We start from the raw sequence: 15,953 nt of genomic DNA on the forward strand, positions 1-15,953 counted from the left end.
TTCATCTCCAATTTTTTACCTCCTCTTTTATTTTAACCCCACCCTCCTTTATATTGGTGGAAAGTTTTCTCAAATATAAATCTTTTCTCTGAGTACCAAATCATATTTCTATACTTTTATTAATAAATGGGATATGGTAGAGCATGACTCACCTCCAACTTCTTACCAGTGTGACTGTATCATTGTCATTCTTGATGAAGTGCCAACCAGTGCTCCAAACCTGTGGGCATGGCAGTTGTCAGCCACACTTGTCCTAATACCCAGCCCTTTCTCGCAAATGTAACTGTGGTCTTGTCTTGTGTCACTCTTAGGAAGTGTGCCAGAAATGTCTGCTCTGTTTTGAGAAATTTGTTTTGAATTCCAAAATGGTCTTAATTTTCATTTGGATTCTTTAATCCTAAAGCTAACAATGTTTTTTTTTAAAGCCTCAAAAGTCGTGATTGTGTTCATTTTGCAGTTATCATTGCCTGTAGTATTTTCAGGAAACATTGCTACAGCCTTATTCACCTCAATATTTGATTTTTCTAGGGACTTCTCTGATTGTCCAGTGGCTAATGCTCTGCGTTTCCAAGGCAGGGGGCCTGGGTTTGATCCCTGATCAGGGAACTAGATCCTGCATGCTGCAACTGAAAGATCCCACATGCCGCAGCTAAAAGATCCTGCATGCCTCAACAAAGATCCCTACATGCGGCAACAAAGATTCCACATGCCACAATTAAGACTTGGTGCAGCCAGACAAATAAATAAATAAATATTTTAAAATATATATTTGGTTGTTCTACCAATCAAATTTCTTGAGTCTATGAATTTTCTTCTCCTCTAATGTATCTCAACTAAGTGTCAGTTTATCTATTCTAGATTTGTGATAGCTCACAGTTGTGAATCAGAGTATCCAAGGTCTCTTTTTTATTCTTTGTTTGCTAAGAAACTTTCACCATCTAATTATATCAGTTTAGTGTCCTGATATGTATTATTGTGAACTAAGAATGCTGCACTGAAAGCAAGAAAAAATATGATGAATGTAGGCAAGTTCTGAATTCTTAATCTTGCTCCAGTTTTTTCCCTCCATTTCTGTGAGAAAGTTCCTCATGCATATCTTCATGATAGTGTACCTATTTGATTCACACTTCAGCTGTCTAAACCCACAAATAATTTCTTCTTTCATATTTGAGCATTCTTATTGATAGCCCCCAAACTCCCAGTCCTTTGGGCTCACTATGTAGAATGAGATTTGACTACAGTCTTTTTTTTTGCCCTCAGAGTCATCAGATGTTTCTAAATCTTCTGAGTCCAAAATTCTCTGAGATTCAGCTGATTCACCATTTCCTCAACTACTGCTCTAATCCAAAAGTGTGTCCTTGTGCATCTGCAACAAGAGCTGCTAAGCCACTCTTCTTTTTCTTATTTTGCCTCAGTTATAAACACAACTTGAAATAGATTTGACTTCGTTAGTCTCAGCACTAGCTATGAAACCTTCCCTCATAAAACTGCAGGAGTTCAGCCAGTTTCTTATATTTTTCCAACACAGCACACTCATTCTCATCCAATGGTCATGTAATTCTTCTATGGTTTCTTTCTATTGTCTCTTTTCTCTATGCTGTTAGTCATCAATTTCAATCCCAACTCATCTCTTCCTAAGTGTTACCATGACATGATGATCTTGATTTATCTTTAATTTCCTCATTATTCTATAGAATTGGGGCTATATCATTATGTACTCATTTTCTTCTCAACCTATCTATCAGGGGCTAAAATTTAATTTATTTCCTTTATTAGAGTCTTCCTTAGAGGAGAAATATGGGCTGAGGATGAATTATAGAAGTCATTAGGATGAAGATACATTTAAATTCATGAAAATGGGTAAAATCTCCAAGAAAAAATATGTAGAAAAAAATAATAAGAAAGCTCAATAGTGAGCACTAAGGAATTCAAGCATTTAGAAGAAAAAAGAAAAAGAAAAGAAAGAAAGAGGGAAAAAGGGAGTAGCTTCTGAGTTGAGGAAAACCAGGAAAGCATTGTCATGAAAGTTCAAAGAGGGCAGTATTTCAAGAAGGAGGGAGTGGTTGACTCTGGTGAAGATTGTTGAAAGTTTAAGTAATATAAATCAGAAAGTGGTTTATTAAAATAGGTCATTGGATGTCATTGTGATCTTGATAAGGACAGTTTCAGTGGAATTATAGGGTGAAAAATCACTCTGTAGTGGGTTGAGGTATGGGAGGTGAAGACACATAAACAACTAATGTATACAACTTTTATAAAAGTTTAACTTTGAAGGGGTACAGAGAAATGGGATGATAGGTGAGGAAAAGGGATGCATTTTTATTTATGATGGGAGATTCTAGACTATGTTTATATGCTGATAGGAATGATCTAGTAGAAGGGATGAAAAGAGATAACTAAAAAAGCAAGAGTCATGAGTACTATGAGAAGAGCAACTGGGGTCCAGAGGAGGAGTGTGGGAGCTTGCATTTGATGCTGGGGGAAGGGGAGGGAGATCTTCCTCCACTGAAATAAGAGGGAAACAAAAGAAGATAGATTTCAGTATAGTTGGGATTTTAGATCTGGTGGAGGAAACATGAGATATTACCTATCACATGGCTTCTGTTTTCTCAATAAAATATGAAATGAAGTCATAAGCTTATCATGAGTAGAATAGGGATGAGGAATGTTTGAAAAGAGAGGAGAATGTATAAAGTAGTCTTTCAGGATGTAGGTAAAGTATGCCTTTTGTAGAAACATGATAAGATGGCTGGACATTATTAAATGTCAATTTGATCTTTGAGTTTTAATGTGAAACCAGCCAGCTTCAATGGGGTGGTTTCCTCCAGCAATATATAGCTACTCCTGTAAGGCACAGAGAAGGGTGATGGTAGGCGTTTTTCAAAATTGAGGTTTTGTGAGACAAGCACAATCATGGGAGAGAAATCAAGGAAGTAGAGGTATTTGCAAGGTTGTGTTAAAATGATAAATCTTAGACTTTGTGCTAAATAAAGGTGAATCTGGAGCTGGGAGAAACAGAGGTTGATAAGAAAGTGGTGAGAAAGCACTGGAAACCTCATGAGGTAGAAGAATGGTAGTGGTGACAGTGCTTGAGCAAATGGCCTAGAAATTGAGTGTTTGAAACATAGATTTGGGGAGTTAAGTATCTGTTGATGACAAAGTACAGGATACAAATCTGGGAAAAGAATTGCTTAGGCAGAATGAAGCAACAGGTAAATAGAGTAGAGGAAGCTAAGGAAAGTGTTGGTGTATTCATCTCTGTGGGTTTTCAAGTCATCAAGAACAATAGCAGGCTTTTGGGAATAGTATTAGACAGTGAGGTGAGAGGGAAAATATTTGATGGTTAATGAAGTGTGTGCAAGATTATAGTAGGGAAGAAGGTGCTACAGACATATATAGGGTAGTTGTCTCAAGTACCCAATCAGAAATAGTAATGGTAGTAACAGTCTGGAAGTCATTAGAAAAGCAAAGAGACCAACAACTCAAATATTTTGTCTTGACCTACATGTGGAATGAGAGAAAAATGTTGGTTCTCCCTTAAGAAAACAGCAAGGAAAGTTGTGCCTCTTCAGGAAAGCCAAATTTCAGTTAAGGTTGTTGTCCAACATTCAGATTATTTGTCCTTCCTAAAATGAGAAAGAAAAAGACTCATAATGTAATTGTAATGGAAGTCTTTGAAGATGTGTGTTCAAAGTCTGCTTGCACTTATTCTGATGAAATGGAGGTTGTCAACTGAGTTAAGGAAGATTGTATTAGTTGTCCGCTGCTGCGTAACAAATTATCACAACTTCAATGCCTTAAAGTAATATCCATGTATTGGCTCACAATTTTATAGATCAGGATGTGGCTTGGGATTACTGGGTTTTCCACAGGGGTTGAGATTTCATGTAGAGGTTCTGATAAAGAACCTACTTACAAGCCAATTCTTGTTATTGGCCAAATTCAGTTCTTTATTGTTGTGGGACTAAACTTTCTGTTTCTTTGCTGTCTGTCAGCCAGAGATTACTTTCAAATGGTAGAAGCCAACTGCCCTCTTTGGCACATGGCCCTATCCATTTTCAGGCCAGAAACGGGGTGTCAAATCCTTCTTATGCTTAATCTCTCTGACTTCCTCTACTGCTCCCAACCAGAGAAAACTCTACTTTTAAAGTATTCATGTGGATTTCCCTGGTGGTGCAGTGGTTAAGAATCTGCCTGCAAATGCAGGAGACACAGGTTCGAGCCCTGGTCTGGGAAGATCCCACATACTGAGGAGCAAATAAGCCCGTGTGCCACAACTACTGAAGCCCTCACCTAGAACCCATGCTCCACAACAAGAGAAGCCACCACAGTAAGAAGCCCGCACACCTCAACGAAGAGTAGCCACCATTCACCACAACTAGAGAAAGCCCTTGTGCAGCAACGAAGACCCAACACATCCAAAAAAATAAATTAATTAAATAAATAATTTTTTTTTAAAAGAAGGAAAAAGAAAGGCTTTAAAAAATAAATAAATAAGTAAAGTGTTCATGTAATCAGGTTAGGCCCATCTGAATAATCTCTCTGTCTTAATGTTAACTGTGCCATGTAACATAACTTAATCATGGGAAAAACAATTCCCAAGGAATAGGGCAGGAAATCTTGTGAATCTTAGAATTCTTGTTAAGCAGTAAGAAAGTGCAATATGAAGGGCATCTATCCCAGAATACTTCCACTTCCTGAATTATGTCATGTGCTCAGAACAGTTAGCAAAAGAACACATTTTAAAAGGCACCATTGAATTCCTTAGGACCAATTTCTTAGTGATTTTTATTCAGACATGCAAATATATTCTGAAAGGACTCACCTCTTTTTTTTTTTTCAATTAAACGATTAAGTTTTGGTTGGGCTTTGTGGAGTGGCTTGAAAGGGCTGATGGCTTCAAACATTATGGTCTTACATGACTTGGTACTTCCAGCATGGAGCTTGCTAGTAAAATGGAAGTTCTGGTATCTTAGAGAGGAAGTATGATGAAATAAAGTAGTTACTCTAGGTTATGGAGCCTTATAAAATGACTCTGAATCCCAGCTTTACACTAAGTGTATGAACATGGACAAAACAGGAAACTCTGCTTCAGTTTCCTCATTGGCAAGTAGTGGTAAATGATCGCCCCACTGATGGTTGTGGAATTGAAGATAATGTCTTTAAAGTGTCTGGAACATTGTAGGTTCTCAATAATGTAAATAATAAATGTGTGAATGGGAAAATAATGCTGTTAATCTAGTATTTCCAGTGTGTATCCTCAGCTTCTGTTTGTGTAAAATGAAGAGATTGAGCTGAAGGATCTATAATGCTTCTTTAATCTTTATTATCTAAATGCTGTATCAGACTTCCCTGGTGGCACAGTGTTCAAGAATCTGCCTGCCAATGCAGGGGACACGGGTTCGAGCCCTGGTCCGGGAAGATCCCACATGCTGTGGAGCAACTAAGCCCATGTGCCACAACTACTGATCCTGCGATCTAGAGCCTGTGAGCCACAACTACTGAAGCCCGCGTGCCTAGAGACTGTGCTCTCCAACAAGAGAAGCCACTGCAATGAGAAGCCCGCACACTGCAACGAAGAGTAGCCCCCGCTCACCACAACTAGAGAAAGCCCGCACACAGTAACAAAGACCCAATGCAGCAAAAAACTTTAAAAAATTAAATTTAAAAAAATGCTATAGTATTTAGCACTTGTTAGTCACTATAGAATGCTTAAAACTTTGGAGGTCACGATACCTGCCTACAGAACCCTAAAATGTAAAGAGTATAAGATTCAATCTCATAAAAATGAATTACAAGATATTATGCACATCAGAAAATGCATAGTATTAATAGAATAAGAATAATAAGAATAAATGTATAAGAATCTTAGTGTCATTACGTAAGTGCTAGAACAAAGAAGTGTAGAGTTCTACATAAACACACACAAAGAATAAGAGCTTGTAAAGACACCAACAAAAAATCTTACTTCTGGAAGCAGGGATAATGAGAGAAATAGTACACATATCAAGAAGGATGAAATAATAACACTTTGGTATAGAAAACCATTTGAGCAAAGTGAACCTTTACCTTAGCTTGGTGGTAGAAATAAGAAAAGTGCACTTAAAATACAGTGGCATCTTCATTTCCTTAAAATATGTAAGGAGGTTCTTCAAAGTGTAACCGGAGGAGAATGTCAGGAAGTTGATTGTTTCCAGAGTCAAACTCAAAAATTTGGCAAGATGGTAAATTTGTGTTAGACCATAAATAGAATGTGTCACTTAGAGAGGTACCAAGATCGACTTGGTGAAATTGAATGCCATCTGTAGGGAAATGGAACATAAAACTAGGAAATGATTTAGATCACAAAGAGGTAGAAGCTGTGACTATTCATTATTCAATATGGAGTAGTAGTTCAGGAAGAAAAGAGCCAATTATTTTGAAGTTAGAAAAGTGTATTGGCTTTTTTTCATTCATTTTATTGAATGTTTTAATATATTATGAACAAATATTTGGAGAGGCTGCATAGTGGCTGAATGAGTGGGCTCTAGAGACTTTAACCTCTTGGAACCTCAGTTTCCATATCTGTAAAATTAAGGTAGAAATAATACGTATTTCATAGGGTTGTGAGAAAATTCAAGGAGATGAAACAGGAAACACTCAGTAGAATACTTGGTGTTCAAGAGCATTGCTACCTTTCTCTTTGTATTATTAGCCATGCGGTCATGATGTAGCTTGCAAGCAGAATGGAATTTTAGGGGCATCCTGAGAGTTTTCACATTTATTTCAGAATCCCTTCTTTACCCAAAGCTCTTAGGAATGAGTGAAATGAGTTTTAGAGAAACCAAGTCCCATATCTACCATCACAGAGCAGTTCAGAGGGAGTCAGGGCTCCTGTGAGTACAGCTAGTGTCTGATAGTGAGACCTAAAGAGTTAAAGATGAGCAGGGAATCACAGGGCAGAAACCTAACAGATTAATAAGTGAAAAAAAAATTAGCTAATCAGATCAAGGACTAAACAGAAGGAAGAGAACGTCAATCAGCATTATTCCTCAAAAAAGTGTTGCTGCATCTGAAAACAGTAATGAAATGCTCATTGAAAGAAAAAGCAGAAGTACATAAACAAAAACTCAGAATTTGCTTCCTTCTTCAAGTTTTATTTTCATCTTTGAATTTGATCTCAACAAATTCATTATGTAGGTTTGCAAGTAGGTTTGCAAATATGACTCTTCTCTCAAAAGATTTATTTAGTGCAAAATTTCAGCAACCTTTCATGCCAGGTTCCTCCTGCAAACACAGATTACCAAGAAAATAGTAAAGAAAATAAGAAACAAAGCACCACACAGAATTTAGACTTGCTACTGTTTTAACTTAGACCGCATTCCAAGTTTTTACAAACTAGCTGAAGTTCTGGGTATGTGGAAAATATACATTTCTCATTTGCATACATCCCAAGTCTTACTAATTTACTCATCCTATAACATAGTTCTATTGAAGTTCAATCAGATTGGCTGTTATTTCTCTTGGAAATAATAATAGGTCATGGAAGATATATGAGTTATCACTACAATCACTAATCAAATGTTTCCCTGGACCTAATTAATAAGACACCAGGCAAGGAGCATCCATATATAATTGGCTTGGTGTCGGCATAACTTAGTGAAGGATCACATGAAGAGCTGACTCTTCTCAATAACCGTTGAAATAACATATTGATTCTTTTTTAAAGGAACTTGGCAAAGAAAAGGAAATTGTGCGTGATTATTGTCTCTAGTTGAAAATCACATAAAATAGCCTTCAATAGGTCAAAACAAATTTTAATTTACACTATTTGATAAATAGCCTTGTAATAATTTTGAATGATACAATTGACTTTGCAGACCTAAGAAGCCAATTCCTTTGAAGAGCAGTTCAAATTATTGAAGACATTTTTATCCTCTCTCAACTTGGATATTGATTCATTTCTATGTAATGGGGGGAAAAGAAAATTGTAATTATAGCAGCGCTGTTTGTTCTATTATAAGTATAGGACTACCAACATTTCTATTATTAACCCCTATTGTCACTGGTTTATGATCTCAGCAGTAAACTTGGCATGGATGATACCTCCTTAGGAGTACATTTTTCTTGCCGCGTTTCATAAGCCGTTTGTCTATATGAATTATACAATTGCCAGAAAGGATGTGCACTCAAATAGGCTTTTGATTTCCAATCATTCTGTATAAAGGTTTATGTTTTAAAATGAAAACACTGGCTTCAAAATATTCTAGATTCCTTTTGGCATTTCTGGTTTGCCCTTTTTATTTTAATTCCTCAATCTGTTTAAGGCTAAATTTTAATATAAATTAATATAACCTGGTCTCAAGCAAGTGGCTCACTTCACCCACGTTAACAATTGGCACAGATTGCTAGGTGGAAAAGTCAGCTGCAGTGATTGGTATCAATTGCAAGGCTGACTGAAATAACGCTGTTAGCTTTGTGACAGTTCACTTAGCCCATCAGGTGTGGGCAGAGACCTGGAGAATTTATATGCATTTTAAAACTTCTGATTCACATGCGGACCAACTAATATAGGACTGTTTCTTAGATAAAAAGTGTTACATCATTAAGAAAAATTATGAACCCTGTTGCACATGTATAAAGATATGTATATTATGTACTGTTATATAGATTATATATTATATATACATTATATACAATACATGTATATAGTGCATAGTTAAAGCAAGATAAAATAAATGCCATCATTCCACTTCAGGTTAAAGGTAAAATGTAACCAAAACCTTTACATTCCCTAGAAACCTCTCCATTATGGAATCTCCCTCCTTCCTCCAAGAGGTAACCAGTAGCTAATTTAAAAAAATAATTTCCATACTTTTCCTCATAGATTCATCTGTAAATAACATTTACTATATTCTTATTTCAGATGTTGAAGTAACTGGAATGATGCTGAGTTTATTCTTTAATCATTTCTTAAAATTTCATTCAGTTAAATGTTTGGGGGGTTCATCCAGTTTTTTTACAAGTAATACCAGCGCATTTCCATTGCTTACGGCAACCCTTTTCTTAGCCCACCACAAGTTATTTAACCATTCTACTGGTGGTGGACTTTGAGTTGTCTCCAGTATTTTCTACACATGTTTATTTCACTAGTATATTCCCAGAGCCTAATTAAGAGCTAAACGTTATTTAAGATAATTGTATGAATATGAATTTATACCATTTCAGCGTTAGATACTTGGGCATAATCTTTGTCTGAATTACCTTAGCCAAACTAGTTTCTGAATTACAAAGCCTAACAGACTTGCAATACAAACTGAGGCATTAATATTCTTATTATAAAAGTATTATTTTTTTTTAAAATCAGGACAAATATCTCTAACACATGTTATATGCACACATAATAGCATGTTATGTGCGCACATAGCTTTTCTCTCATTTGTGTGCTGGCAATGAGACCATGGTGGCATTGTCCAATAGACTTCCTTGAGAAACTCAATTATTCCCTCTATGCTGCCAATTGTTCCTAGGAACAGTACTACAATAGAAATGCTTATATGAAGCCAGGTTCCATTTTGGTTTTTAATCTTTCTCTTCTACTGCTGCTGGTTGCTCCTTCCTTAAAGCTCTTACTAGTGTTGTCCCTTTTGTTTGAACAGTCCCTCTATCTCTACCTCTCTATGGTCTGGTCATCATTGAATCTGATTTAATCCCCATCTCCCATCCCTGTCCTGGTCTGGATTTCTCTCCTACATAAATACCTTTTGTGTTTTGTCATAAGTATTGCCTTATATACAATGCTATACTCTAAACATTTCTACCTTTCAAGTAATTACCTGGATATTTGTTATCTTATTTGTAAATTGCTTTCCTTATGTATGTTTTTATTCATCAATAAAATGAGGGCTATGAATGGCTTGGTACCATCACTCTTATTTACTGCATGGCTTTAGTGGGTACTGTTATTATTTCTGGCTTCTCAGGATTCCTGAATACTTTCCTTCTCCTTTGCCTGCCCCCTGCTCTATATTTCAGAACTTCCTTGATGCCTAGATTTTGGATCTTTAAAATGTCACTAACTCATTCATTCATTCATTCATTCATTCATTTAACAAACATGCCTTGCATACCTAATATGGACCAAGCACTGTTCTAGACAGTGAGTAGACAGAACAAAGGCAAACATGGCCCTTGCTCTCAAGCAGTTCTCAGTAGGAGTAAAAGAGTCACAAAAAGATTACTACAACCTAATACAGCAAATTAGAGTGGCAGAGATAAGCGTTAGGCATTATAGGAGCTTATGAAATTGATATGCGTTTAATAGGTCAGGGGAAATGGAGAGATCACAGAAGTCTTCCTGGATAAAAGTATTACAGAATGAAGATCTATCAGGCAGGTGAAGGGGTAGGGGTGACCTCCTTGGCAGTGGGCACAGCAATACGTGGTAAACAGTGGAACAGGTTAGCTACTATTATGAATGCAGCAAGAGCAAAGACGTGGACACAAAACATCTCTGACCATCTATGGTAGGAACTGCAAGAAACTGCTAGAAAGTTACACTTGGGACAGAGAGGCAGAGGCTGAAACCAAGAAGCTAGAAATAAAGGCAGTTGGCAAGATCTCAGAAAGCCAGTATGTTATGGAAAGGGGCTAAGGCTTTTTCTTAAAGGTGACAGAACACTGAAAAATTTAAGGAGGAAATTGAAAAGTTCTGACTACTGTTTTAGACAGTCTATTTAAACATCAACCAGGGCAGATATGATGAAGTAAGAAGACTGTTGCTGCCCTGCTCTGAGAGAGGATGAGGAACTCTGAACCAAGGGAGGATGAGAATGGGATGAAGTCTTATAGCTTTCTATCTCTTTTTGTATTTTTTTTTCTTCAGAGTATCTCTCTCCACTGAACACCTGACATACCTATTTGTTTATTTTGTCTTCTCCTATTAGAATGCCAGCTCTGTGAGAATAGAGGCAATGTCTGTTTGGGTCACTGCTCCAAACCCGTCACCTGAAGCCGTGCCTAGCACAAGCAGCACTCAGTAAATATTTGTGGGTCCAATGAATGAATCATGTGAGAAGTGAGAACTGGATGTGACAGGGATGATTTCCAGGTTTCTACCTTGAAAGGCTCCTATGTGGACAACGATGACTCCAGCTGAGAGACTATAAAAGATAAAACACATTTAGGAAGAAATATGGTAAGTCAAGTCATAAAATCAATATCTTGTGAGCTGGGTTGGGTGAATAATTTTCTAATCTCTTGAGGTAGTTGAATTGAAATGTTACCGTCATAAGATGGTATTTGAGTGAGACCAAAATGCCAAAGAAGCTAGTGATTATTTTCCTGTTTTTAATTTTAAACACCCAGGAAACACCACAAAGAAACAATATTTGGAGACCCATCTAATCATCCCTAATGACACTGTAGCTCCTCCTCCACAAATATGTTATTCATTTATTTGATTCATTCATGTATCTTTGTGTGTGTGTGTGTGTGTGTGTGTGCTTGCTATGAATGTGGCTCTCATATAGTATAAAAAGAAGAGCATTCTGACTCACCTTCACTGGGGAATTACATGACCCGGTATGCCAAGGTCAACTGCCAAGGTCAACCTGCTTAAGGCATCCTTCTGACCTTAAAGATTCTAAGAATGTCTGATTGATGGAAATCAACTTGCTGACCCAATGCAGAAAGAAAATTACCTAGAGGAAAATTATTAATAAAATACTCAACAAATAAACATTAAAAAGCATTTCAATTATCATTTTAAATCTTTCACTCCAATATGGCATCTTGCAATCTAATTTGATTACTGTGTTGCATTATGAATGCTTTAATCCACTTTCATATGATTCTCACAAGACAAGGCCAAAAGATTGCATGAGTTTCTCTTTTTCAGGATTTGAGTAAAATTGATGTGTTTAAGAGAAGTACTGGGGAAGAAAGTTGTTTCAGTTTGTTAACAACAGGTATACCAAACTTTACCTAAATATAGTCAATTTGATTCAATAGAGCCTAAAGATGTTACACACTACAGAGTCTTTAATAATTTGATTAAATGTAAGAATGTATCCAAAATTTTCAGCAGGTGATTTATTTCCGTAATAACAAAAAAAATTTTTGACTGTGTAGTTTAAACCACAGATAGAGGGAAAAAATGTTATAGTAACTTCGGATTCTATTTGGCACACCTCTTGACAGCTTTGCCTCAGCTGAGATTCCTGATTTATTTATGAGTCTCTTGCCTTTTATTTAGTATTTTAATGTACACCTGTGAATTTGCATAAATATTTGCAAAAATGGCAAGGTCCAGAAGAATAAACATTTATGTCACATATAGAAATTTACTTAGAAGGGCATCGCCTCCACTCCCAAATAACACGGACTTGAGAAAAAAATAGTCTTAGTATACATTCCCTAAAAGTGTTGGTATACGTTATTCATTAAGGGTAATTCTATCTAAGTTCATGTGTCAGAGTTTCAGCCACTTAATTCAGGGCCCTAAAATGAACTTCCACTACTATAACACTCTTGCTCCCTTATCCAAAATCTTAGTAGAAGCCCCAATGGTTTAAACCAAAATTAAGCATTTTTTTCATTGATTTTCAAGTTTAACCTATTGTCATCTTAAACTTATTTTAGTTCAGAATAAAAATTAAAATGAGCTCAGGGTTTAGCCTCCTCCCTTTTTCAACACTTCATCAAAATGCTAGCAAGAAATTCAAAAAGGGATATATCCAGGAAAATAGACAAATGGGGTAGGAGTCATTGTTAGAGCAGAGAAGTACTGGCAAGTTTCCTCCAGAAGAATCCAATGAATGAAAATGGCTTACTGAATAAAACAAGTTGGTGGAATTGGAAGGCCAGAATATGCAAAAGATAAATCTTGCTCCATCATATGGAAATACATATTTCCAGCAGGACTTCTGAGAAGATCCACAGTTTTCCTTAGCAAATATGTAGATCATGAATGGGTAGTGGGGCAGAAAGCAGCGATTCATTGAAAGACTATTTTCAGAGCATCTGCTCTGGTCAGCTCCCTATCTTTCTTCCCCCTCCTTTGACCCAAACCAAATGGCTGTCCTGTGTGTACCCCCAGGCAGGAACTGGACAACTGTTTTCTAAAGAAATTCAACCATCTGTCTGGGAAAATCTGGTACTTGTGGTGAGGGTGTTAGAACCCCAGAGAGGAAACTCATTCTAGCATTAAAAGGACTTTATCTGTATCAGCGCTCCATAAACATAAGTTTCTGAAGTGACATTGTCTATTCACAAACGGAGTCCAAGGCAGCCACTCCCCTTCAGAGAAAGGCCTAGTGAAAACACAGAGCTACTTATGTAATAGGAAGGAGAGCTCATACCATTTACCTTTATGAATTAGCCTATGCCTTCACTCTATATATGACAGATAACTAATAGTTGCTGAACAAAAATCCTTAACAAAAAAAGAGAACTAAGATGAACAAAATTTGAGGAAACTCAATATCATGAAAAAGAAAGTTCAAAATGAATAAATATGGCAACTAATTCCAAAGATAACAGATAATTTAGAAAAGATATTTTCAAGTTTGAATTAATATCTGCAGAGATTCAAGATATATTGTAGCCATAAAACAAGATAATGTTATTAAAAGAATAAAATGTCAGAAACAATATAAGATCTTAGGAAATAAAAACATGATTGACCATATAAGAAGTTCAGATAAGAGTCTGAAAGACAAAGTTAAAGGAATTTCCCACAACTTAGAACTAAATAGGTGAGAAAAAAAATAAGAGAAAATGTAACAAATTGAATCAATGCATAAAATAAGATATTAAGATAAATGAGATGGGATTTTAGGAAAAAAATAAAGAAAATGATGGGCAAAAATTGTAAAAAATAGTAATGGAAGAGTTTGCATCAAGAAAATTTCATAGTCTCTCTGAATCTTAGATTCCTCCTCTGTAAAATGGAAATAATAATACTTTCCACACAGTTCTATGGTTGAGTTTTAAATGAAACATGGATAACAGTATCTACTACAATGCCTGCTTAGTAAATGCTAGTTATGAACATAATCTATCTAAGTCTCATTTGTGAAAATGGAGACAGTAATACCTCATAGTGTTGCTGCTAGAATTGTCATATCTGTATTATCTATCTATCTATCCATCTATCTATCATCTATATAAAACACACTTGACATAAAACAGACTCTTAGGAAACAGTATTCCTCTTCCCTTTATACCTACTCCATCTTCAAGGTTTTAGTTTTTCTACTGCCTCTCCATAGTGAAACATTTGAATCTCAATGCACAGTGTAAAAGCAAACATATCCCTTTAATGATAGAATGAGTCTCAGTTGTTTCATTAAACAGCTATATAACCTAGAGGAAGTGACTCCCTCTTAATCTCAAGTATCTTTGTTATTAAATGGGGATAACAATACCTGCTCTATTTAGATGACAGAGCTCTACATATCAAGTCAGCTTCCTCTGTAAGTAAATGATACCTACTGGTAGGAGAGCAGCTTAACCCTTGGACATGGAGAAAGAGAGAGTTGCTGCTGACAGTACAGAATTTAAAGCAGGATGGTCTTGAGGTGGATGAGGAGGAAGAGAGTGGGAAACTAGTGCATCAAGAAACGGCAAAGGCTCATTCAGGGTATCCATCGGCCAGTCAAAGGATGAGGAAACAAATCATTTAGCAGCAGGCATCAATGCTCAAGAAAGGAAATGAGCAGTGTGAAGCAGGTAAATTTGGGAATTATTCCTCCATCTGATGACCTCAGAGATGTCTGCTACCAGTGTATTGAGCACACCTTTTATCTCTGATCCCACAAGACTTCTCCATTGAAGGGGATTGCTGCCTGGGAGCTCTGTGTGGTTGTCTAACCCTCCCAGTAATTGATTTGGAAAGACTTATGGTACTCATAACTCTCTAACTTGTTTTATGCATGGGTGATTTTTTCTCAAATATTTGTACTTAAGGATGGTTATCAGATCATAAGCTCTAAAAGACAAAATCTGTACCTGACTTATCTTTGCTTTCCTTTCAGTCCTTAACATAACATCTTTAAGTAGTACATGGTTGAAGGTAATTAATTAAAATTATGAATGAAAAGACAAGCACAATGAAACATGAAATGTTAATAAAGCTATATTTGTTAAAGGAGAGAAGAAGGATGAATAAAACTTAAGATTGCTAATATAAAACTCTAATTAAAAACATTCTGAATGGGTCTTATTGAAAGATTTAAAAGAACAAAAACAGCTATAGTAAACCAGAATGCTAAATTATAGTAAAAGGAGTATAAAACAGGCACTGTTTGATAGACTGAAAAGAAATCTTGAGATATGGACATATCTCACCAGAGGTGAGGGGGTGTCTATTACATGTTTCTAAAGAAAAGGCTTTTGATTGGCCAACTGCGATAATTTCCCTCTGAGATAGCTGAAATACATAAGGATCATCTATGAATATAACCAGTATCCTTACCCTCAATGAGTGGTCGAGAAGACAAATTTATATGCCAGGAGAAGCAAGGCATATTGACTATTTATGTAGCTCTTTATTTAGCTGTGGTCAAAAAACATGCCAATCTTAAAATAACTCACTTCTTATCTTAGAGAAAAAGGAGATTCTTATCAAAGTATGGTGATTTGTATGCTTAGTTCAGGCACAGTTTCTACAGATGGCATTATACTTGATAAGAAAAACTATGAATTTGGAAGATATGACAGGTATAGTGGAAGACCCAGGGCAAAATTGAAAAAAAATATAAAAACATACAAATAGGTGGTAAGGAGAGATAATATAATATTGATAATAGAGAAGAGATGGATGATCCAGTAAGGAATGGTATATATTTAGAGAAGAAGACAATGTAGCCATAATCAGGAATGACAATAAGAGTAGAATCAAAAGCAAACCTATGGGAAATTTATGTCACCATTTGAAGACAAAGCAAGATTGATGAAACAGGTTCTGTGTT

The sequence above is a fragment of the Delphinus delphis genome, chromosome 3, assembly GCF_949987515.2.
Source record: "Delphinus delphis chromosome 3, mDelDel1.2, whole genome shotgun sequence".
In the NCBI taxonomy this organism is placed as follows: Eukaryota; Metazoa; Chordata; class Mammalia; order Artiodactyla; family Delphinidae; genus Delphinus; species Delphinus delphis.